The sequence below is a fragment of the Budorcas taxicolor genome, chromosome 15, assembly GCF_023091745.1.
Source record: "Budorcas taxicolor isolate Tak-1 chromosome 15, Takin1.1, whole genome shotgun sequence".
In the NCBI taxonomy this organism is placed as follows: domain Eukaryota; kingdom Metazoa; phylum Chordata; class Mammalia; order Artiodactyla; family Bovidae; genus Budorcas; species Budorcas taxicolor.
This window is the reverse complement of record NC_068924.1, coordinates 29,452,489-29,477,358: the sequence shown is the minus strand read 5'-3', so window position 1 is coordinate 29,477,358 and position 24,870 is coordinate 29,452,489. Positions and strand designations below refer to the sequence as shown.

The following is a 24,870-nucleotide window of genomic DNA, read 5'->3' as shown; positions in this document are numbered from 1 at the left end:
AATAAGCAGAGAAGGAATTTTAGGCTATGCACGTAAGCAAGAGATATAGGGGTGGGAAGAACCTTCTAGACTGTCACAAATGATAATAATAGTGGCTACCACTTACTGAGTACTTACTGTATGCAGACATTGCGCTGAATTTTTAGGTAATCTTAATCTTTACAACAGCTCTGTGAGAAGCCTTATCCCCAGTGTGCAGATGCTAACATTGAGGCACAGAGAAGTTACTTGTTTAGAGATACATGAGTATTAGCAGTGACCTCTTACAGCCTCAGCAATGGCACCAAGGAAGTTGCTACCCGTACGGAGGCTCCCCTTCTGAGACCGCAGGGTGTGTTAGGGGGAGGAGGCTGAGGGTCAGAGTGAGACCTTCCAAACAAGAGCCCACAGTGAGGGTGTCTTTGCCTCTGGGTTTCAGGCCAAAGTCCCCTTCTCTGTTGGTCACACCCCTGCCCAACCCCCAAGAGTCTAGTTAGTTGTTCAAAGCTGCAGTGATGATGGGGTGAAGACGTGGTTCCAGACTGAGAGACATGGGCACATCTGTGACCCACCGGCCAGCACCCCATCCCCCAGCCAAAGCCTCCTCATCTTCCCCTGAATGACCCCACCTCTGGCCCTCGGTGCCAATTGCTCAAGCCCATCTATCCCTTCTCCTGTCCCCAAACTTCAGATGCAGAGGTCCCCCCAGCCCCAGTGATGGTAAGAGGCGGCCAAGGACAAATGGTCCATGATTTGATCCCCGAATGAGGCTGTGAAGCCCAAGACTGGCCAGCGGGGGCTGGGGAGGGGGGAGTTCACCAGGAGGCGACAGGCTGGTGACAAAATAGACCAGGGCCAAGTGGTCACTGGGCTGTGGCTGAGCAGATCAGATTGACTCTTGAAGAGGGCCTGTCAGGAGGGCTGGCAGGCGGGACCCTCCTCCAGCACAGGAGGTTTGTCACTGCAGCTTCCTCCCTCTGGGGAACCCTCTGTCTCCTCTTGGCCCCGTCTCCAGGGAGAGCCAGCCCCACCCCGCCCCACACACACACATATGCGCACTCATCCCTAAGCAGTCATCTATGTATGTCTTGCTGCCCAAAGATTCTGAAGTAGTTTACAAGAATGTGTACAATAAGATTTAACATATAAATGATTTATTTCATCAAAGCAAAAGAGTAGTGGGGCCCCATCTTCAGCCATGCCAGTGAGAAGGCAGGTCCAGAAGGGACTGAAGGAAGCAGGCAGCAAAGTCACCGAGATAGAGGTGAAGGTGCCAGAGCCAGAGAGCCAGGGTGCAGAAGAGGGCCCAGGGGGAGGCGCCAGCCAGCCACTGCCCGGTGTCCCGGGCCAGTCCACCAGACGCCACACAGACCTGGGATGAGTGTCCCTTTTCTGAATCTGAAAAGATCCAGAAACAAGATTCAGGGAGAAGAAAAGTAGAATAACGAAGAGAGATCAAGGGGGCAGTTTTAGTACTCAGAAAATTCACAAACTTAGCTCTGGGCTTGGGGGCAGCCAAAGCAGAAAGGAAACCAGGGACAATCCCCCCAGGGACCCAGAAGGTGAATGCTCAGCACTAGAAAATGAACATGTCCACCCAATTTGCCCATTACCGTTCCCACAACACCTTGGATAGGCTGGCACACAGTAGGTTCTCCATAAATACACGGAATAAATGCATGACTGAACATCAGTTTCTCAACACAGGCTAACGTTTTCCCAGGACATAGGTCTAAGAGAAAAATTATCCTCTGTGGGCCATCCTAAATGGGCCGTGGAATACTCTCGGGGGGAATTCACTCATCCCTTCACTCGCTCATTCACTCATTCGTTTACCCACTTATTTGTTCTTTCATCCATTCACTTATGTCATTTATTCACTCACACATTTGTTCATTTATGCACTCATTCACTCACTCACACATTCATTCATTGAGACTCCACATTTATTGAGGCTTTCCTAGTGAGCACTACTCTGAGGTGAATCCGTGAACGAAATCTCAGTGTTTCCTGCCCTCAGGGAGCTTTTACTGTGTGAGCCGGAGCCAAAGGTATACATGAATGTGGATAACTGAGTAACCAGCATGCTTGACGCTGGGGGACAATTCAAAGTGCACTGGGTGGGGCTGAGTGACACTTCGGCAGAGGCCTGAAGGAGGTGACAGAGTGAGCCAGGAGGACACCTGGGAAAGAAAAGGAGGCCCCGGGGAGCCTGCCGGCCTGTGTGGTCCGGCGGCTGGCACAGGTGAGCCAGGCACGGCCAGGTGGGCTCACAGCTGCTGTGCTGAGCACAGGCTGCAGGGGACATGGGAGGGAGTGGATAACAGGTGGAGGGGCATGGCCAGGGTGGCAGCTGACAGTCAGAGAGGCTGGATTTCAGCAGTATTGGCGGGCTTAGGGGGTGGGCACTTATCAGGTATGGGTGGTGAGGAAAGCAGGGGAGTGGGATGCCCCACCTGGCCCTCATGGAGGGAGGGGGAATTTGGTGCCAGACACAGCAATTCCCCCAGGGGCTCACCTCAGCAGGCATCCTCAACCCCAGTCCCAACCCAGAAATGAAGAGCTGGCCACCGGCCGGAGAAAGGACCACAGTCTGCCCAAAGGCCTCCTGAGAGTGACTGCTTCCATCCCGGCTCCACACTCTGCCAGGACCCCCCGGGCAGAGCGCAGCGCATTCCTCTGTGACCTCAAGTGGACGAGAAGAGACGGGCTGGGGGCTGGCCAGAGGGATGTGTGCTCCTGAACAGCCGTGCTGCTTTCTTCATCCACCTGCCTAGGCCTGGGAGGTGGAAAAAAAACCAACGACACCTGGTCTAGGAGGAAAATGAAGAAAGAACAGATGAAGGTAGAAATAGGAGCACTTGCCGTGTGCCAGGATCTGTGCCAGGCACGGCCCTCACCCCCCGTCCTGACAACCACCCAGCCAAATAGGGACAAGATTGTCATGCCAGCTGCAGCGCCCCTCCTCCCCCTGACACACCGCAGGACACGTCTCCCTCGACCCCATGGGACCCTGAGCCAGACGCTCCCTCCAGGCCTGGCCCCTCTGCCGGTGCCGCCTCTCCAGCTCACTTACTCAGAAGGGCTTCTTGTGCAGACTCTGGAGTCCACGATGGCACGGCGGGCAAGCTGAAGGCAGCGTAGACATCTGTGATGACGCCCTGGGTCAGGCCAGCGTGGCCCAGCTCTCTGGGTCCTAGAGCCGGTGAGAAGCAGGGAGGAGGGAGCGGGACGCTGGCAGGCGAAGCAAGGATGAAATATTGATGCTTGCGTCCTGGTAAAGCAGAACGCCGCTTGCCCATGAATAAAAGATGGGCCGGAGGAGCAGGCCAGGCAGCAGATTAATTAATCTAAGTGAGCGCTCTGCCTTGTGCCATGGGGGAGGGGGCGGCGGAGTAAAGAGCCCCGCAGGCCTGGGGCGGGGGGCCAGCAGAAGTCCTCTGTGCCAGGCGGGCAGCTGGTTATAGCAAGGACACGAGCAGCACATCCGCGCCAGGCCCAGATGGGCAGGGAGAGGGACAGAGGCAGCCAGACTGTCCAGCACCGGCCTGGCCTCTCTGCCCCACACCCGCGGGGGACCACGAGAGAAGGCAGCTTCCAGGGCAGGTGTGGGGTCTCTGAGGTTGGAAATGGGGGACTCCTTGGTCCTTTCCTGCTGCCTCCATTTCTTCCTCAGGGAAACTGTGAGAACCTGGATAAAAGAGGGGGGAAGGGAGGGAAAAGGTCAGAGCCAGGAGGTGTAAGATTTGGCAGAGAAAGTTGGGCCCAGGCTGGCATCGCTCCGAGAGAGGTGGGCAGGGATGGAGGACCGTGAGGTCTAAGGCCTGGGAAAGGGCTGGATGGTGCTATAGCTGTAACCGCCCTTGGAAATGCTAAACCCAAGATCCCCACAGCTTCTTGCCTTCAACGTAAGGTGGAAAATGTGTTCATGGAGAGAGGGGCTCACACCTTCTCTGAGGTGGCCACGGTGTGGCGGCGGTGGTTTTACCAAGGATGGCACTCACGACCTCCACCTGTATTTGTCTTCCTGTGTGTGGCTCTTGATAGCTTATGTTTCCTGAAGGTTACACCAGGACTTTGTGGGAAGGGTGGCAATGTCCTTCATTACAGTCCTCACCCCAGGGTCCTTCAGGAGAACGTTCCCTCCAGGATCTAAAGTGTCCTAGCAACACCCCCAGGAGGAGCTCCCCAGCCTGAGGGTGGCTCCTCCCCAACCTGAGGGTGGCTCCTCCGCCCCCACCAGCCTCAGTGGAACTAGGGTGCCTCTTGCTGGGGTCGTCACCCTGGTCTGCTCTGTGTCTGCAGATGGCAGGACTGTCCCTGGAACTGTTCCCTGGGCAATTCATCATGAGCTGCCCGCTGACTCCTCCTGCGCCTTGTCTCATATTTGTTATTTAAATTTTTTTTCACCTAGGTTTAGTCCTGTATCCTTCTGATCCCCATAGTGCCTCAAAGATCTACACAGGCTCACCAGAGGCACATCACACAGATGTTAGAGTAAGCGAATGAACAACAACGGTCCAGCCACCTGCCCTCGACCTGGTCTGATCTCCGTGCCTGGGCCTCACACTCCTGCCTTTAAGACAGGAACTCGTCCTTACTGAGGGCACCTAAGTCAGCCCAGAACCAGGCAGGTGTTTTCCAAGCACCAAACCTTCCCCACCACGATGCAGGGCACATCTCTCCCATTGGACAGATGGTGAAACTGAGGCTCAGTTCTTGGCAAGGTCATCCCACTGGCAAGTGGCAGAGCCAGGAATGGGCCCTGATCTGAGCCTAGGGTCCTTGCTTGTGCCTCCACATGCTGATGGTGAGATGCAGCAGGAACGCAGAGCAGAGGGGACTTTGCTTCACCGAGGGCCCCCAACCTTTCCCTCCTCCTGCACCGCCCCCACCCCCGGCCCCCCTCCCCTGCAGCTGCTGAAGAGGGTGGGAGCTGGACGGAGCCCAAGCGTCAAGGCTCTGGAACTGTTGGACAGGTCCCATGGCCGAAAGCAGAGAGGAGACAGGTGGAGAAATCCCACCCCTCTCCCAGGACCCCCTGAATGAGTCCCCAGGGTCTAACCACATCCACCCAGCTGCCAGAGCCTGGCTGCCAGATCCTGACACCTCACCACCACCTGGGCCTGGAGCTGAGGTTGGACCAGGGCTGGTGATCCTAATCACACCGGAAATAATCACAGGTTCACAGGAATCTTGACAGGAGACGAAAAACTGGCAGAAGACTGACCTGGGAGGCACATTCATTGTCACACTCATTTTACCAAGGAAACAGGGGCATCTAAGGGAGTGAATTTCTGGAGGGAAAAAAAAGTGGCTGGGAAGCCAGGAGCTTGCATTTCTGTGGTCACAGTGCCACCTGCTGGCAGTATCTGGCCTGGCTTGTAGGGGCTGTTCTTGTGCTTCAGGAGTAACTTCCAGATCACTGGCATTTTTTCATTCATTCACAGATATTTATTCAGCACCTACCATGTGACAGGCATTGTTTTAGGGGCTGAGTGAATAGTAGCAAACAAAACAGACTAAATTCCCTGCCCTTACAGTGCTTACATGCTAGTGGTGGAAAAAGTAAACAAGGCCAACACGTAAGTATTTAGTGTTCTCTAGTCGCTCAGTCGTGTCCAACTCTTTGCAACCCCATGGACTGCAGTGCGCCAGGCTTCCCTGTCCATCACTATCTCCTGGAGTTCACTCAAACTCACGTCCACTGAGTAGGTGAAAATACATAGCATGCTAGAAGGGTGAGCACCAGGAGAAAAACAAATTAAGAAGCAGGTAGGGAGTGCCCTGGAGATTATGATTTTAGATAGAGTGGTCAGGCATGACCCCTCTGAGGCAGTAACATTTTGAGTAAAGTCTGGAAGGAGATGAGGAAAGAGCCATGTAGATTTCTGGGCACAAACATTCCAGACAAGTGCAGAGGCCACACTGAGCCTGCAGTGTCTGGGGAACGGAAGAGACCGGTGAGGATTAAGTAGAGTATGCGGAGAATGGTAGGAGGGGAGACCAGATTCTGCAGGAGCTTGGAGGCCATTCCGATGGCCGTGACCTCACGAAGTGGGCTTCATTGCAAGTGTTCAGCTTGGGAATGGCATGACCCAGTTTCGATTTTAAAAGGACCTCTGTGGGCCCTGTGTGGAGTCAAGGGTGGAAACAGAGACCCTGAGGAGAAGGCCATTGCAACCTCCAGCAGCAAGCGGCCCAGGAGTAGCTGAGGCAGTGGGAGGGGTGGAAGGATTTGCTGGTGGGAGAGACAGAAGCGCTATCTTTGACCCCGAGGTTCTGGCCTAAACTACAGAAAGAATGGTATTGTCCTTACTGAGATGTGGGATTGGCCAGCTTGAGGCAAGGAACTGGGAGCTTTGTTTGGAGCTTGTCCAGTCAGAATTGCCCATTAGACATCCAGGGGGAAGTTGGTTAAGTGTCTTGAGCTCAAGGAAGAGTTCCTGCCTGGAGCTACAACAGAGTCATCAGCTCTTGCATAACATTAAAGTTACAAGACTAGAAGAGATCCGAGAGAATAGAAAGAAAAGTGAGGGGCCAAGGTCTGAGCCCTGAAGCCCTGGACTGATGAGGTCAGGAAGATGCAGGGAAATGAAGAGGAGAAGGCGATGAAGAGAGGGAACCTGAACTCTAGACTCCTGGGACCCAAGCCAAGAGAGAGGAAGGGGTGGGCTAATCCCCGAAAGGGCTGAGAAGGGTCTACTGGATTCAGAAAGGCAGGGGGCACTGATGACCTTGAGAAGAATGGTTCTGGAAATGGATGGAGACAAAGGGATAAGTGCAAGAAAGAACAACAGGAGAGAAACTGGGGACAAGGGGAGACCATTCTCTTGTGGTCTTTTGTTGTAAAAGGGAGGAGAGAGATGGGAAGGTAGCTGGAGTTTTTTAAGGTGGGAAAGAATAAGAACCTGCTTGAACGGTAGCAGGGGTGACCGGGGCAGAGAAGCCTGTTGCAGGAGACATAGGGAAGAATTATGGGAGCATTGCTTTCCAACAGGTGAGAAGGGATGATATCTGGTTGTTCATCCCACTGAGGTACCACTTCACACCAGCTAGGGCGGCTAAGACCCAAAAGACAGTAATGAGTATCAGTGAGGATGTGTGTAAGCAGCTCTGTGTGGGAAACTTCCCTCAGCAGGAAGCCCTCTGTCTTGTCATTTAGCAAAACTATATTGTAACTAACTTTTAAAAAACTATTTTGGCTGCACTACGCAGCATGTGGAATCTTAGTTCCCCAATCAGAGATTAAACCCACGCCCTTTGCATTGGAAGTACTGAGTCTTAACCACTGGACCACTGGGAAGCCCCTGTAACTAACTTTTAAACCAAGCACCCCTACACCCTACTCATTTGCAACCCAAGACCTTTCAGATCTTTTAGTCACTCTACACCTTGCCTAACTTATTGGTTCTTTCTGTAGATCAAAGAAGAAGAAATGAAGAATAAGTAATTAACAGATGACAAGATCTCTTCCCTGGCTTTCCTTTCAGTGATCTCCCAAACAAACTGTGGGACAAAATTGTGTGAACACAATAACATCTAGAGAAAGACCCCAAGGAGCTGACAAGCCTGCACACAGTGGGGAATGGTGACGACTCTGACCCCCAAATCAACGATTATCTAGGTTACTTCCCTGTCTCCCTTTAAAAGCTTTTATGGCCAAGCAGAATCCTTGAAGGTGTTTTTGGGGGGGGTGTTCAGTCCACCATCTCCCCAGATCGCTGGCATTCTGATTAAAGGCAATTTTTTTCATCTGTGAGTATTGATTTTGTAAGCAGTGAGCAACAGAACAGATCCAATTTGATAACATGTGGAGAAATTAAAATTCTTGTACATGGTTGGTGGGAATATAAAGTGGTGCAGCTGCTTTGAAAACAGTTTGGCAATTCCTGAAAAAAGTTACATGTGGGTGATTCTAGTTAATAAAACTGTATTATATATTCAGAAGTTGCTTAGAGAGTTGATCATAAAAGTTCTCATCATAAGAGAAGAAATTTCATAACAGTGCTTGGTGATGGATGTTAATTAGACTTGTTGTGGTGATTATTTCCCAATATGTACAGTATTGAATCACTATGTCATATACTTGAAACTAACATAATGATATATATCAATTATATCTCAATAAAAAACAATTTTAAGTTAAACACAGAGCTACCATATGACCCAACAATCCCCGCTATGTATAACAAGAGAAGTAAAGACATATGGCCACACAAAAATGAATACACCCAAGCTCATAGCAGCATTGTTCATAATAGCCGAAAAGTGGAAACCCAAATGTCCATCAACTAGTGAGCAAATAAACAAAGTATGGTATATCCATACAGTGGAATATTATTCGGTCATAAAAAGGAATGAAGTACCGATACATGCCTAACATGGATGAACCTTGACAACCTTATGCTCAGTGAAAAAAGCCAGACATCAAAGCCACAGATTGTATGATTTCTGACTCTATAACAGTCTATACTTCCATCTATAACAGTCTATTTCTGGCTCTATAATCAGTCTGGCTCTATAACTGGTGAATTTATGGACACAAGACTTTTCCATAAAACAGATTAGTTGTTACCAGGGGGCTGGAGTAGGGTAGGGTAGAGTGGGCAGTGACTGCTAATTGGCATGGGATTTATCTGGAGGTGAAGAAAATGTTCTGGAATTAGGTAGTGGTGATGGTTGCATATCCACCCTGTGGATATGCTAAAAATATATATATAAGCATTGAATTCACACTTCAAAAGGGTGAAGGTTTTGTTTTGTGATTTTTTTCTCAATCATAGCTTTTTAAAAAACAGATCTTGTTGTGCAGAGTAGAAGGGCTGCCTTGGCCACAGAAAAGAGGTAGAGGACTCGGGCACTCATGCAGGTGGGTGGATGGGTGTGGTGGTAGGCAACCATGGACATTCTCCCGTGTGGCTTTTAGTTTCTCAGTGAGACAGGAGGTGAGGTCATCAGCTGAGAGTGAGGAGGTGAGCTCCAGGAAGAGCCAAGGGGTTAAATGAAGAGAGAGGGAAAATGAGTGCACTCAAGACATTGCAGGGCACTGCTGAGGTCCAGGTGAGGGAGGCGGAGGAGCACTATGGGTGCTGGGGAGACCGGGCAGCCCCAGCAGTCTTGAGAGTGTGGGGACCTGAGTCGGGGCCCCGTGCTCCCCACATAACATGGCTCTCCAGGTCCCTGAACACAGGTATACACATGGAGGTCTGTACCATCAAACCCTAAAGATGCCCACCCATCAGGCTTCATGAGTTTCAATCTGTGTCTCTCACACCCTGGGACTCCTCCCTCTTCGGAAATCTAGCCTCAGAGACACTTGCACGTGGACACAAGATATATGTACAGGATGTCTGCAGCAGCTTTTTTAGTAATAGTAAAAGATTGGAAACACCCCGAATGTCCATTACTGGGGAAATGGTCAAATAAATTTTGGTCCATCTGTGCTATGAAAGCTCTGCAGCAGTAGACGCTGGAGGAGCCTGTGTGTTTGACAGGGAAGGATGCAAAGAGGCAACATCGTTAAGTGGGGAAACAGTTGCAGAACAATGAGTGTAATATTATGTAATTTTCTTTCCTTTTTTTAAAAACAAAAGCAGTATTTATAAGTGCATACATAGGTTATTAAAAGATATAAAAGATCCAGAAAGGATGCAATTTACATTGTTAATGGTGTGTAAGCTTGAGGGGTAGGTTTTGGGAAAAGAGTTGAGGAAGGTTTCAGGGATCGAAAGGATTTTAGAGGGGGCATAGATGCTTTTGTAATTTAAAAGGGAAAAATCTGGGACTACCCTGGTGGTCCAATGGCCAAGACTCCACACTCCCAATGCAGGGGTCCCCAGGTTCAATTCCTGGTTAGGGAACTAGAATCCATGGGCCACGACTAAGGATCCCTCAGGCCCCAACAAAGACTGACGATCCCACGTGCTGAAACTATGACCCAGAACAACCAAACAAATAAATAAAAATGTCCAAAACAAGTCAAAATAGAAAGGAAAGAACAGCTGTGCCCTCCACCCTATCCCTGACTCCATTCTCGCTCTGGGCCAGAGAGTGCTGGGAGGCCAGCGACCCCCAGTCCAGTCAACTATGCCCTGCTTGCCCCTGGAGGCAGACACCGGGCCTGGCCAGAGCACAGTGGGTCCAGGCCAGCCCTCCCTCTGTCCGGCCATCCCACCTTCAGCTCCCAGCCTCCCCCTGCTTCCCCATGCCACGCAACTGTTCCTCACCCCCCCACCCCCTCCCAACCCCCCACCCCACCCCCGCACAACTGTCCCAACCCCCCAAGCTACTTCCCCCGGGGCTAGATACAAAAGGCCAGGGGAGAAGCTGCCACAATGATAATACCAGGCACTTACATAGCCCTCAACTGTGTACACAGGCTCTGTTCTAAACACTTCATAAATGAACTCCCAACAACCCCTCGGGTCCATACGCTGATATTACTGTTTTCACTTTGTAGCAGATTTTTAAACACAAACCAGAAGAATGACGAAAGACTAAGTCCCTTGCCCCAGGTGCTATGGCCCACTGACCTGAGAGAGACGCCCCCTGGCAGGAACCCATGGTCCAGGCCAGCCTGCTCCTCCAGCTTCCCTCCCCGACTGCTGCAGGTCTGTGAGCAGGCTGCGTACCTTCCAGGGGGAAGCTAGGGCTTCCTCTTCCCAGAACCCCACCCTGTACACATTAGGCATACAGGAAGCGCTCACCGGGTTTGTTGAATTAATTGCTCTGTCCTCCCATCCCCCACTCCACCGTGGCCGTGGCCGTAGGCTGTGCTTTTCCTTCTGGGCCTTGTGCGTGTGTGTGTGGGTGTGTGTGTGGGTGTCGCTCAGTTGTTTCCAACTCTTTGTGAAGCCATAGACTACAGTCTACCAGGCTCCTCTGTCCATGGGATTTCCCAGGCAAGAATACTGGAGTGAGTTGCCATGCCCTTCTCCAGGGGATCTTCCCGAGCCAGGGATCAAACCCGGGTCTCGTGCATTGCAGGCAGATACTTTCACCACTGGTTTCCTCATCTATAAAGTGAAGGGATGCATTCAATGGCATCCGACACCACTTCAGGACTAAAATTAAGGTAAAGCCAGTGCTCATCCCAGCAGGGTGACTGTCAGTGATGGGACGTGAGGGCCAGGGTGGGAAGTAGCAGCACTTCCTGGACGCCAGCCCTCCTGGGCCTTCAGAAGCTGGCAATGTGGTCTCACCCACCCACAAGCATAGACACCTCACCCGGTGTTGCCCAGTCGACATGGCTCCAGAGAACGGCAGCCCACACCCTGCTCCATGGGCTCCACAGGGGACACCCTGCCCAGCTTCGTGGAAGGTGAGGAGCTGCTGTCTCCGAGTCAAAAGCCTGGCACCCAGGCAGCCCGCCGCAGGTGGAGGAGAGCGAGCGGCACGTGAGCGGCACGTGAGCGGCACGTGAGCCGGTCTGGAACTCACAGACGTGGGGGGGGGGATCGAGCCGTCTCCTTTCTGTCTCCTGTCACCCTCCAGCCGGCAAGCGCCAGGACGACAACAACCTGGGGAACAGAAAGCCGTGGAGGGAGGCGGGAGGGGCCCCGGCACTGCTGTGTGCAGGCGCCTTGGCACATCCACTCACAGCGCCCCGCAGGAACTGGCCGCCTCATTCCTCAACTGAGGAGCCTGAGGCCTAGAGAGGTCAACTCCCGGGTCCAAACCCCACGCCCCTCCTTCCATCACTCCTGAGTGAGCCAGGATCCTGAGCGGGGACTCGGATGCAGCCGCCGGCCCTGCCCACCCCAGCCCTGGGCTTCCAGCCTCAGCCTGGATCTGAGTGGCCTCAGATATGTGATCCAATGGGTCCTGGGCTAGTTTCCACCAGCGGATTCACTGTCAGCACCTGAGCCCCCACCCAGTACCTCCCGCCAAAACTCCCACTGCCCCTCATCATTCGTAACTGCTCCGTACTTCTTAACAGAGCCTCCCATTCCCATCACCCAGGGTCACAGAACCAGACAACGGCAGGCCTCAGCCTTCACAAGAGGTCCAGGTAGACCATCACAAATAAACATGGGACTTCCCTGGTGGCCCAATGGTTAAGAACCTGCCTGCCAAAGCAGGAGAAATAGGTTGATCCGTGATCCAGGAAGATCCCACATACTGCAGAGCGACTAAGCCTGTGCACCACAGCTGCTGAGCCTGTGCTCCAGAGCCTGTTCCACAACTAGAGAAAGCCCACGCAGCAACGAAGACCCAGCGCAGCGAAAAATAAATCTTTTTTTTCAATGTAATAAACTGGGGAAGGAGGGTGGTTCTGCTTCCTCCATACACAAAAGGTAAATCTCTGAGTGTTTCCTTTTCCCTTCCCTGGGACAGAGTTTTAAGCTCTCCAGGGAATAGCTGGGCCTTGACACTCTCGCAAGGTACCAGGGAGGTTTGTGTCCCAGGGACAACTCCAGGCTACAGGTGAGAACCCCAAGTGAGCTCTCCCTCCGCCCGCTCATGCCATACAACCACACCGAGACACGGCCACTCGGTCTACAAAGTGCCCCTGGTGCCCCCTCCTCTGCCCATCCACCCTAGTCCTAGGCTGCCCATAGGTGGCCCCATCCCCACAGTGCCAACTCAGGGGACTCAACAGACACCTGACGGCGATCAGCCCTTCCCCACCGCCTGCCTGGAGCCTGCTCCTGGGCCAGAAGCCAGACAGATTTTCCTGGAAATTCTGTGGCCTCCGGCACCAACATACAGAGAAACCTGGGGGAAGAAAGGTCAGAATAGAAACAGGCAGAACAAGTAGGGGCTGTGGGGAGGAGGGAGGTACCGTGTGGATCATCCCTACCCGCTCCCCTCAGCCCTGTCTCTGCCACTTGCTGCTTCCTGCCCAGGCACATGAAAGCTCCTACCCACCCCTCCCTAGAACAGACACACAAGTCAGGGAGGCAGAACTGCATCCAGGTTACATTAAACCAGGTAGAGGATGGTACCTTGGCACAGAGGAGGGCCTCATCTCAGACACTGTGAATCCAGGAGGACTTCCTAAAGGAAGTGCTTTTTAATGCCTCAAGGGAAAGACTGCTCCAAGGAGAAAGAGTTTGTGCAAAGGCCCTGAGGCCATAGAAAGTGTGGTGAGGACTGAGGAGAGCAGGAAGGCTCTGCACACAGCTGGCAGCTAGAGCAGCCCTGCTCCACACTGGCAGCCGGCGGCTTGCTTGTGCTGCTTCTTAGACATCCGCAGGAATGCGCACAGCCTCCCACTGGCCCCATGAGCATATTTTGGAAAATCTCTTGTCACAGTCTTCAGCCCAGCCCAAGACTCCTCTGACCTCCGGCATCCTCTCTGAGGCCACTGCTGGTTGGGGCCTTGGCCCTCATCCCTCCAGGAGTTCCTGACTCATCGTGGAAAAAGCTAAAAATCCCAGTCTTCTCAAGAATCAATCTGGCTCTGGGGGGAGGGCAGCCGTGACCCCAGCTCCAGGACACACAAGCAGTGGAGGGGGGCAGGGAGCAAGTCAGAGACAGGAGAAGATGCAGAAACACAGACACAGAGAGTGATGGGAAGAGAGACGGGAGGCGCTGATCACAGCCACAGAGACGACAGCCCAAGGGAGCAGGAGAGATATACAGCAGGCAGCGACGGCTCACATAAGCCAGAAACAAAGGGACACTCTTAGGTACACAGGACAAGCTGCCAAAGACAGCCAAGGACCACAAAGTCAGCTGATCAGCTGATCTGGAGGCAGCCTATGGGCCTCAGAAGAGGTTGGGTGGGGTGTCGGAAGGCAGCTCCCAACTCCGGGATGGGTCCACTGACTGCAGTTGCAGAATAGACCATGAGGGGGCGGTATTGCTCCAGCCACTGCCCTTCAGCCAGGAGTCTGGCCTCCCCAAAATCAAAGGCAAACTCCTTACATCAGAAGCAGCAGACAGGGGCCCAGGCTCACTGAAGGGGTAAGAGACACGGATGAGGGAACCCAGAGCATCCACCCCTGGCCTGGAGACCCCGCCCATCCCAGCATCTCAGACCTGCCTCTTCCCTCCACATTCCCCATCACCAGCTTCATTCTACCTTTCCTGTCTCCTGCCTTGCAGGCCCAGAGGGCAGAGCCAGGAGGTGCTGGCCAACTTCTCCGCCCTTTCTGTAAAGGACATGACAGCCGCTATGTCTGAGGACCACCCTTGGATCCTGCCACAGGAACCGGTCCCTTCCTTCACATCTTCCCTTGAAGGCTCTTGGATTCAGAGCATCCCTCACAAAAGCACAGAGGTCTTGGCTGAGCCAACACTTTCCAGCAGACTGCAGTGCTGAAAACACAATGGCAAGCTTGGGCCACATTAATAGAACATGCTGTCCAGTGGAGGACAGCAGTCAGCAGCGATGAAGTCCAGGCCTCTGGTCACTTCTCTTGAAGGGATGTCAGTAAACCAACGTGACCCAGGAGGAAGACCACTGTGGAAACATGCTACAAATTCAAGATCCATCAGGGAGCACCAACACCGTGTCAAACACTTGATATATTAAGTGTTATATGTTAAGTGACATATTAAGTTTATTATATCTTTACAGCAACTTGCATCATCATATCCACTTTACAGACAGGAAAACTCAGAAAAGCTCTTCTTCCAATGACTATCATGTGTGTGTGTGTGTGTGTGTGTGTGTGTGAGTGTGCTCAGTCGTGTGCAACTCTTTGCAACCCCATGGACTGTAGCCTGCCAGGCTCCTCTGTCCATGGGATTTCCCAGGCAAGAATACTGGAGTGGTTGCCATTTCCTCCTCCAGGGGATCTTCCCGACCCAGGGATCAAACCCTCAACTCGTGCGTCTCCTATGTCTCCATCATTAGCAGCCAGATTCTTTACCACCAGCACCCCTATCCTATAGGTGTGGTATTTCTCAAAGCTCCATTTCCGGTCTCTCTTCTCCTTCATACATATTTCCTGAGTGGTCACATTTGATCCCATGACCTAGACTTTGTTCTCAAATCATTTGCCAAGATCATTCTCCCAGATTCCAGATCAGTCTATCCACTGGCCTTCTCATCTCCTCCTGGATGTCTTCAGGGACCTAGCCTTCTATGTGCCCAGCACTGACTCCTGATCTTCGTGGTCTGTTCTCCTGAGTCCAGCCCTGTAGGGCAGCCAAGCTTCCTGCCTCAGTGGGCCAGCAGAGGGTGTCTACAGGTCAGCCAAGGCCTTGTGGGGGCGGGGGAGGTTCACGCTGGAGTACTGCTGAGCACCGGTGAGCACTGCAGTCCCTTTCCTCCCCTTCAGCCCCTCCCACCCCAGGGTCCTCCTTCTGTCGCCGCCACGGTCTCTCTTCCCTTCAACTCCGGGAAATGGAAAACGGCCCTGCGAGTGAGGGGTGGAAGGGGATTTTGAGCACAAGCGGGAGAGGGGGAAGGAAACGCACACACAGGGAAACACTGGACCCTTTGTTGGAGCGATTCTGCCCCACAGCCATCCAGGGCTGGGGTTTGGCTCAGCGGGAGCAGCAAAAGGGCAAAGTGGTAAGAGAATTTACAGTGACCAAGTTGTTGCGCATCGCTCAGTCATGTCTGATTCTCTGCAACCCCATGGACTGCAGCACGCCAGGCTCCCCTATCCTTCACTGTCTCCTGGAGTTTGCTCAGACTCGTGGCGATTGAGTCAGTGATACCATCCAACCATCTCATCCTCTGCCGTCCCCTTCTCCTCGGGCCCAGTGAGCAAGAGGATGATAGAAATAACATCATCCAAGCAGACTAGAAAGGAAAATGAAGACAAGGGAGAATTGAGGAGACAGAAGTTCCAATGACATTAAAAAAAAAAAAAAAACCCTCTTGTGGAAGGAGTTGATAGCAGGCCAGATGGCGTGGCTGCAAGGTCACATAGTCTTAGTACAGAAGGGCTTGAAGGGAGAGGGAGGGAGTAGGGCGGGGCTAGTTGAGCCTGGGCAAGAATGGGGGCCGTTCCCACTGGAGATCCTGGATGCTCTGGCTTTTCCCAGGCCACTGCCCTAGTCAGAAGAGGCAGGGAGAGGCCAGGATAGAACAAAGCTGGCTGGTGGGAGGGGCCCAGGGGACTGGAGACCTCTGGCATCATGACAGCCCCTCAGGTTCAGGGTCTAGGAGCCTGAGTCAGGAAGTGGAGGGGGCTGGGCTGTCTGGTCCGGGAGCAGGCTGTTGCAGACCCAGCTGTGGGTAAGAGAGACAGAGGTCGAGACCAGTCAGTTTTCCTGGGGAGGGTCTGGGTCACTTAACACAGCAAGTGTCAGAGAGTCGGGAGGGAGAAGTGCCAGGCATGGATGGGAGGTGGGGGTCCAGACTCCACACGGGGCAACCTCCCAGGTGGATGTCAGGGGAGGGGCCCTCCAGGATGAATCACATGGGTGTAGCGGGTGCCCTTTCTGCAGGAATGCTTTCTCAAGTCATTCAAAGGCATGTGCAGCCTCAGAGATGTTAGCAGCCACTGGCTGAATATTTGGATACTGTGTCCAATCCAGAACCCGTGGAGAGTGTTTGGTTGTCTTCCTGCTGCATCTGCCAAGGTCCAAGGAAAGGTGCTGCCAGGAACGGGTGTGGCAAATTTTCCCAGCTTGATTCCTCTTCCTTGTCACTGAGCACCTCCCCTTAAAGTCCCCTGGTCCAGAATTATTTGTGAGCTCTGCTGTTTGCAGCATCACTGACTCAGTGGACATGAGTTTGAGCAAATTCTGGGAGATAGTGAAGGACAGGGAAGCCTGGCATGCTGCAGTCCACGGGACTGCCAAGTCAGACATGACTTAGCGACAGAACATCAGCTGTACGCCTGACACCAGGTGGAGTACTGGGAGTACACAGGCAAGTAAACAATAGCTCTTGTCCTTGAGATGCTCACGGTCCTAGAGGGTAGGCCTTCCATCTTCTCACCTGGCACCGACCAGGTGGGAGACAGCGTAGGTGCTCCCAGTCTTTGCACAAGCGGTTCCCCTTGCTTGGAATACCCTGCCCTCCCCACCCCCACTCCCTCACATCCCTCCCACACATCTCACCTGCTTGATCAGCTCCTCTGCGAGTAACATCAGCTTTGATGTCCCTCGATCTGGGAAGACCTCCTGGAATGCCCAGTTATGAGTGCCACCTCCTCACTCCCACTCCCCCACCGACCTCCCCGGCCTTAGCTGAAGTTGTAAAGATGTGGTGCAGTTGTGGTTTGACAGTGTGACCTCCAGAGTCAGAGTCCAGAGGTGGCCTTCGAATCCTGGTGTCTTCCCTGACCAGCTGAGGGTGCCTGGGTAACTTACTTGACTTCTGTAAGTATCAGTTTCCCCATCTGTTAGATGGAGTTGGGGGGAGGGATTTGTTTTGGTTTTTCTTCTTTTTTTTTCAATTAAGATTTTTCTGATGTGGACCATTTTTAGTCTTTATTGAATTTGTTATGATATTTTACGTCTTGGCAGCAAAGCATGTGGGATCCTGGCTCCCTGACCAGGGCTTGAACCTGCACCCCCTGCAATGGATGGCAAAGTCTTAACCCCTGGACCACCAGGGAAGTGCCCATTTTTCAGCTTTCTTGAGCTGTAATTGACATAGAACAGTGCTTAAGTTTAAGGTGTACAACATATGGATTGTGTGCTAATATGTCACCAGAGGTTGACTAGCATGGCTTAGCTAACATGCTTTCCTGTCACATAATTACCATTTCTTTTTTGTGGTCTGAACATTTCAGATCTACTTTCTTAGCACATTTAAGTATATAATACAGTATTGGCTACAATCCCCATGCGGCACATTATTGTTGTTTAGTTGCCCTGTCGGTTCTGACTCTGTGACCCCGTGGACTGCAGCACGCCAGGCTTCCCTGTCCCTCACTATCTCCTGAAGTTTGCCCAAATTCATGTCCGTTGCATCGGTGATGCCATCCAGCCATCTCATCCTCTAATGCCCTCTTCTCTTTCTGCCCTCAATCTTTCCCAGCATCAGGGACTTTTCCAATGAGTCAGCTGTTCATATCAGGTAACCAAAATACTAGAGCTTCAGCTTCAGCATCAGTCCTTCCAGTGAGTAGCCAGGGTTGATTTCCCTTAAGATTGACTGGTTGGATCTCCTTGCTGTCCAAGGGACTCTCAGGAGTCTTCTCCAGCACCACAGTTCGAAGGCATCAACTCTTTGGCCATCTGCCCTCTTTATGGTCCAGCTCTCACATCTATACGTGACCACTGGGAAGACCATCTAATGTAATGCTCTACATTAGATTCCCCAAATTTGTGTATCCTCTTTTTGCAATTTTTGAGCTATAACTGACCCCCTAACTTTATATCAGTTTCAGGTATACAATGTAATGATTCAATATTTGTGTATATTGTGAAATGGTCACCACCACAGGTCTAGTTAACACCCATTACCACACAAAGTTCTAAGTTGTTTTTTCTTCGAATGGGAACTTTTAACTTGCACTCTCTTAGCAATTGTGAAATATACAAAGAGGTGTTATTACCTAGAGTCACCATGCTGTACTTACACCCTCAAGAAAGGATGAAGGTTTTAATAGCACCTATTTCATAAGATTATTATGAAAATCAAGTAAGAAATACCCCATAAAGCAACTTAGCACTGTGCCTGGCAAACAGATTTCAAATACGTATTTAGTGGCTATTATGATTATTTTACTTCTGTAGAACTGATTGCATTAAGCAACAGCCCTGGAGGGTTGGCACCAGCACTTTGGTTTATCTCCCGTGTCTTAGCCAAGATCCTGCAGCAAGCTAAGTTCTCAATATAAGACTGTTGAGTAAATGACAACTTTAATCCCTTAACTGATACCACTGAACCCTCTACTTCTGGCCATTTCTCTTTTTCTGGCCCAGCCTCCTGGTGCTGCAAACTGAGGGTCCACCTGGCTGAAGAGGGTCAGGAGGAGAGCTGTGGGAGGGAGGTGTGGCGGGAAGTCAGGGAGAACCACCTGAAGTGCCAGGAACAGCCCATCAAAGACCAGCACTGCCCCTGAGGGACCTGAGGGCTGAGGAGGAGCAGCAGCCTGGCCGGAACAGGAAAGTCTCTTCCAAGAAGCATCTTCTCCCCTCCAGGACCACAACCCTCCTCGTGTAAGGTGCCCCTGGGTGCTTCCCAGTCCTGAAGGAGGGTCCAAGGTCTTCCTCTTCTGCCCAGCTGGTTGGAAGGCAGAAGTGTTGAGGAGTTGCCCTTCCAGAAACAAGAGAAGGAACACGGAGCATGGAGAGGCCTGGGGGAACAGAACACAGGTGGATAAAAATGAGAAGCAGCGTCTTAAGTCAGAATTCAGGCCCGGGGGCCTCCACACCTGGTGGAAGAGGCTATGGAGTCTGGTGGCTCTGAATTCTTCCTAACTGCAGTTCTGGCCCCAACTTGCTGTGTGACCTTACGCAGGTTACTTAACCTCTCTGGATCCTAACTTCCCCTTCTATAAAATGGAAATTGTGATGTTGTAGTAGGCATAACTACCACTGCTGATCCAGCCCCCCACTCCCACCAAGTTCAAAGGCAGTCCCACGGTCACTTCAAGTGACCATGTATCTTAGATGGGGGTCTCCCTTTTCCTCTGAGCTTTGAACCAGCAGATACGGCAGGAAATGGCAGCTGCTCATGAGGGTGTGTGTGTGTTAGGCATGCAGTCCTGTCCGACTCTTTGTGACCCCATGGACTCTATATAGCTCATGGACAGACTCCTCTGTCCATGGGATTCTCCAGGCAAGAATACCGGAGTGGGTAGCCATTCCCTTCTCCAGGGGATAATCCCGACCCAGGGACTGAACCTGGGTTCCCATTGCAGGCAGATTTGTTACCGTCTGAGCCATCAGGGAAGCCTAGTGCTCATTAGGACTGAGAGTAAAAGAGCACGCAGTGTGAGGGCTGAGGCTGCCAGGGCAGGCTTCACTCCACACGGCTCAGGGGAGACGGAGATCTAAGTGGGCCCAGCAGTCTGGCTGGAGGAGAGGAGAATGGATGCAGAGAGAAGCAGAGAAGGCAGAAAGGCCATTGTAGAGCTGCCTTGACATCTCAGTTCAGTTCAGTTCAGTCACTCAGTCGTGTCCGACTCTTTGCAACCCCATGAATCGCAGCACGCCAGGCCTTCCTGTCCATCACCAACTCCCAGAGTTCACTCAAACTCACGTCTATCAAGTCAGTGATGCCATCCAGCCATCTCATCCTCTGTTGTCCCCTTCTCCTCCTGCCCCCAATCCCTCCCAGCATCAGTCTTTTCCAATGAGTCAACTCTTCGCATGAGGTGGGCAAAGTATTGGAGTGTCAGCTTTAGCATCATTCCTTCCAAAGAACACCCAGGACTGATCTCCTTTAGGATGGACTGGTTGGATGTCCTTGCAGTCCAAGGGACTCTCAAGAGTCTTCTCCAACACCACAGTTCAAAAGCATCAATTCTTCGGCACTCAGCTTTCTTCACAGTCCAACTCTCACATCCAAACATGACCACTGGAAAAACCATAGCCTTGACTAGATGGACCTTTGTTGGCAAAGTAATGTCTCTGCTTTTGAATATGCTATCTAGGTTGGTCATAACTTTCCTTCCAAGGAGTAAGCGTCTTTTAAGTTCACGGCTGCAATCACCATCTGCAGTGATTTTGGAGCCCCCAAAATAAAGTCAGCCACTGTTTCCACTGTTTCCCCATCTATTTCCCATGAAGTGATGGGACCAGATGCCATGATCTTTGTTTCCTGAATGTTGAGCTTTAAGCCAACTTTTCCACTCTCCTCTTTCACTTTCATCAAGAGGCTTTTTAGTTCCTCTTCACTTTCTGCCATAAAGGTGGTGTCATCTGCATATCTGAGGTTATTGATATTTCTCCTGGCAATCTTGATTCCAGCTTGTGCTTCTTCCAGTCCAGCATTTCTCATGATGTAGTCTGCATATAAGCTAAATAAGCAGGGTGACAGTATACAGCCTTGACATACTCCTTTTCCTATTTGGAACCAGTCTGTTGTTCCATGTCCAGTTCTAACTGTTGCTTCCTGACCTGCATACAGGCTTCTCAAGAGGCAGGTCAGGTGGTCTGGTATTCCCATCTCTTTCAGAATTTTCCACAGTTTATTGTGATCCGCACAGTCAAAGGCTTTGGCATAGTCAATAAAGCAGAAATGGATGTTTTTCTGGAGCTCTCTTGCTTTTTCAATGATCCAGCGGATGTTGGCAATTTGATCTCTGGTTCCTCTGCCTTTTCTAAAACCAGCTTGAACATCTGGAAGTTCATGGTTCACGTACTGCTGAAGCCTGGCTTGGAGAATTTTGAGCATGACTTTACTAGCATGTGAGATGAGTGCAATTGTGCAGTAGTTTGAGCATTCTTTGGCATTGCCTTTCTTTGAGATTGGAATGAAAACTGACCTTTTCCAGTCCTGTGGCCACTGCTGAGTTTTCCAAATTTGCTGGCATATTGAGTGCAGCACTTTCACAGCATCATCTTTCAGGATTTGAAATAGCTCAACTGGAATTCCATCACCTCCACTAGCTTTGTTCATAGTGATGCTTTCTAAGGCCCACTTGACTTTGCATTTCAGGATGTCTGGCTCTAGGTGAGTGATCACACCATCGTGATTATCTTGGTCATGAAGATCTTTCCGATGCTGTAAAGAGCAATATTGCATAGGAACCTGGAATGTTAGGTCCATGTATCAAGGCAAATTGGGAGTGGTCAAACAGGAGATGACAAGAGTGAACGTCGACATTCTAGGAATTAGCAAACTAAAATGGACTGGAATGGGTGAATTTAACTCAGATGACCATTATATCTAATACTGTGGGCAGGAATCCCTTAGAAGAAATGGAGTAGCCTTGACATCTCTGCAATACCCCAAACCCCAATCTGTGGGCACCCAAGCAACAAATACCCTTTGTCACCCTAAGATCAGAAAACCATACCTGAAAATTGTATCCTGCTCACAGGGTCGTCTGGAAATGAAAGTGTTAGCCCAGGGCCCGGCACAGAGTCGGTGCTCCGTGGTGGTGATGATGGTGGTGATCAGAACGCAGCACAGGTGTAAGAAGTCTCAGACAGGCCCCTCCCTGTGCATCGCATGCCTTGGGCTCCCTTGGGGTGCAGGGCCAGGGTAGTGAAAGGCTGCACTCACTAAGCCTCCCCATCCTGCTCCTCCCAGCACCACCCCAGCCAAGCCAGAGCACATGGAGATGCCTCCGCAGTGGTCATAAAGGTGGGGGAAGTGGAGACCCGCCCACAAGGCCAGCCCAGGCAAGGCTGGCGGTGGGATCAAGAGCTGTGAGCCAGCGCCCTGGTGAGGGACAGTTTATGGTGGCATTGGTTAAGAGCACAGCTCTGAGCCAGACTGTATGGATTCGACCCTCTGTGTGACCTCAGGCAGCCGCCCTAAGCTGTGTCTCGGTCTTCTCAAAGTAAAACGGGGATGAGAGCAGAACCACTTCCTAGGGTTGAGGGGGAGTTAGAAGAGGACAGAAGATGCCGGAGTCAGGAGAAGGCAGCAGACAGACGATGAACCCGAAGAGAAGCAGCCAGTTGCAGATGCTGGGTTTGGGTTTCGCTGGAGAAGAGCGTGCCTAGCCCAGGAGCTGGGCTGTCCCAGCCTCCGTCTCAGGATTGCTGCCTCCAGCCTGCTCTGGGATCCCTCCGCTCTCAGCCCTGCAGCCCACCTACCCCTCCTCCCTACCTCGAACTCCTTCTGACCTCGATCTCCTGCCATACATCATTCACGCTTCTGCACAAACATCACCTCCTGGGAGAGGCCACCCTAAAGGTCCTCCTCACCTGGGCCCCTCTGATAATTCTGTCTCAGACCCTCGGAGCATTTAATCACAGGAAAATCCTGCCGTAATGTTCATTCAGACATAGCGCAGCTGGGAGTTTCCTGTTGCCTCCCAGCTTCGCGTTAACAACCACTCCTGGCGAACAAGGCAATCAAGCTTACCTCCTTGGGAACCACACGTCCAGGAAGCACAGCCTGTGACCATTCGGGACTTTCTCACTTCAGCGCCAGTTCAGTTATGCATACAGTAAGTTGTACTATTTTACTTTTTGAGATAGGAAAAGGATCCATTTTTTAAAAAACTTTTTACTGGAAGAAAATTGCTTTACAATATTGCGTAGGTTTCTGCCACACATCAGCGTGAATCACCTACAGGTATACACGCGTGCCCCTCCCTCTTGAACCTCCCTCCCATCTCCCACCCCAGCCCAGCTCTCTAGGTTGTCACAGAGCCCTGGGTTGAGCACCCTATGTCTAGTCGAATCAGGCCAAATCATGAAGTTGTTTTTTTCTTTTTTCCCCCAATTACTTATTTATCTATTTTTGGCTGCACTGGGCCTTGGCTGCTGCTCTTGGGCTTTCTCTAGCTGTGGCAAGTGGGGGCTACTCTTTGTCGTGGTGCCCAAGCTTATTGTTGTGGTTTCTTTTGTTGAGAAGTACAGGCTCTAGGTGTGCAGGCTTCAGTAGCTGTGCAAGCAGGCTCGGTAGTTGTGGTGATGGGCTTAGCTGTTCCAAGGCAGGTGGGATCTTCCCAAACTAGGGATCAATCCCGAGTCCCCTGCATTGGCAGGCAGACTGTTAACCACTGGACCACCAGGGAAGCCCATTCACCTTTAAAATTCAATGTTGGCTTTATTTCCACTTGCAAAACAAAAATGACGTCTCCAGACTAAAAATGACATTTCCTTTGTATTCATTTACTTTGAAAGTCATTTAATATGTCTTTTTAAATTAGTTCATACAGGACATCTATTAAAGCTCTGGATTGGGCTACCCAGCTGAGAGCAGTGCCACAGCTCAGAATTTTTTATAAGTGTGGGTACTACATTTTAGGGTTTCCCCGGTGGCTTAGCAGTAAAGAATTGCCTGCAATGCAGGAGACAAAAAAGAAGTGGGTTCAGCCCCTGGGTAGGGAAGATCCCCTGGAGGAGGGCATGGCAACCCACTCCGGTATTCTTGCCTGGAGAATCCCATGGACAGAGGAGCCTGGTGGGCTATAGACCATGGGGCCGCACAGAGTTAGACATGCCTGAGCACGGCACAGCACTACATTTTAAAAATTATTTTATACAGAACTTCTTTTAGGACAGTGACTATCTAAGCCCTCCTTTTCTCCCCCCCCCCCCCCACCCCAAGGAGTAGAGGAGAGATCATTCTTTTATGAACTCTTTTTGGAAAAGGTTAAGAGAGAGAGATGGGAAGGTAGCTGGAAGGGGAATTGGGTCAAGAGAGGTTTGGGAGTCTCTGCTTCTGTGAAGGTTTTATTCATTTTCTCAAGTTGGGCTTCCTCCCACCCTCTACCCCATCCCACCCCTCTAGGTTGTCACAGACCATGCCTAGCACATAGCAAATGCTTTATAAGCCATTTCCTCTTATTATGACTGCATTAGTCCAGAGGAGAGATGATGTAAGCTTTGAAAGGTAGCAATGAAATTATTTCTGTGGAAGACTGCAGCTGTAAGAGGCTGCAGAGTTAAAAGGTTTTACTGAAGACGCAAAAGCTTGGAGAGAAGCAGGCAAGAGTGCCAGTTGGGAGGTGGATGGGAGAGGTGAGTGGTTGGCATGTGAAATGAAGTACTCATGGTGGACGCCAGCCCTCTCCTGTGATCACAGGATTTCAGGAAGCCCAAAGAGAAAGACCATGACCTCTCTTACTCCCTGGGGAAGCTGGCTCTACAGATGAACTGCTGGGAGCACAGGGGATGGGCCAGGGTTCCTCAGCCCCACACCATCCTTACCATGATTTATGGAGAAGACAAACCCAGGAAGGAAGCTTCAATCAAGGACCAGCCAAGAAAAATAATCATTTAATGCATTAAACTCTATTTGGATGATGGTTTCAGGGTTTTCTCCATCACATTTGTATCTTGATTCCAATAGTATGTCTTTGATGGAAGCCTCAATAAATAGGTGTCTCTGGTGGTGAGGTGAAGGGATGAATAGTCTGGTTTCTGAACAATTTGAGAAATAAATTAGAATAA

General features: G+C 51.3%; 1 long non-coding RNA gene across 1 annotated transcript; it reads right to left on the bottom strand.

The window, feature by feature from the left end:
* Window positions 1-1,211: 1,211 nt before the first annotated feature.
* LOC128060909 (uncharacterized) lies at window positions 1,212-3,467 on the bottom strand. Its single transcript, XR_008200660.1, has 3 exons — window positions 3,056-3,467; window positions 2,498-2,792; window positions 1,212-1,377 (listed from the first exon to the last, which is right to left on the bottom strand). It is a non-coding gene; the product is annotated as an uncharacterized LOC128060909 (long non-coding RNA).
* Window positions 3,468-24,870: the final 21,403 nt, after the last annotated feature.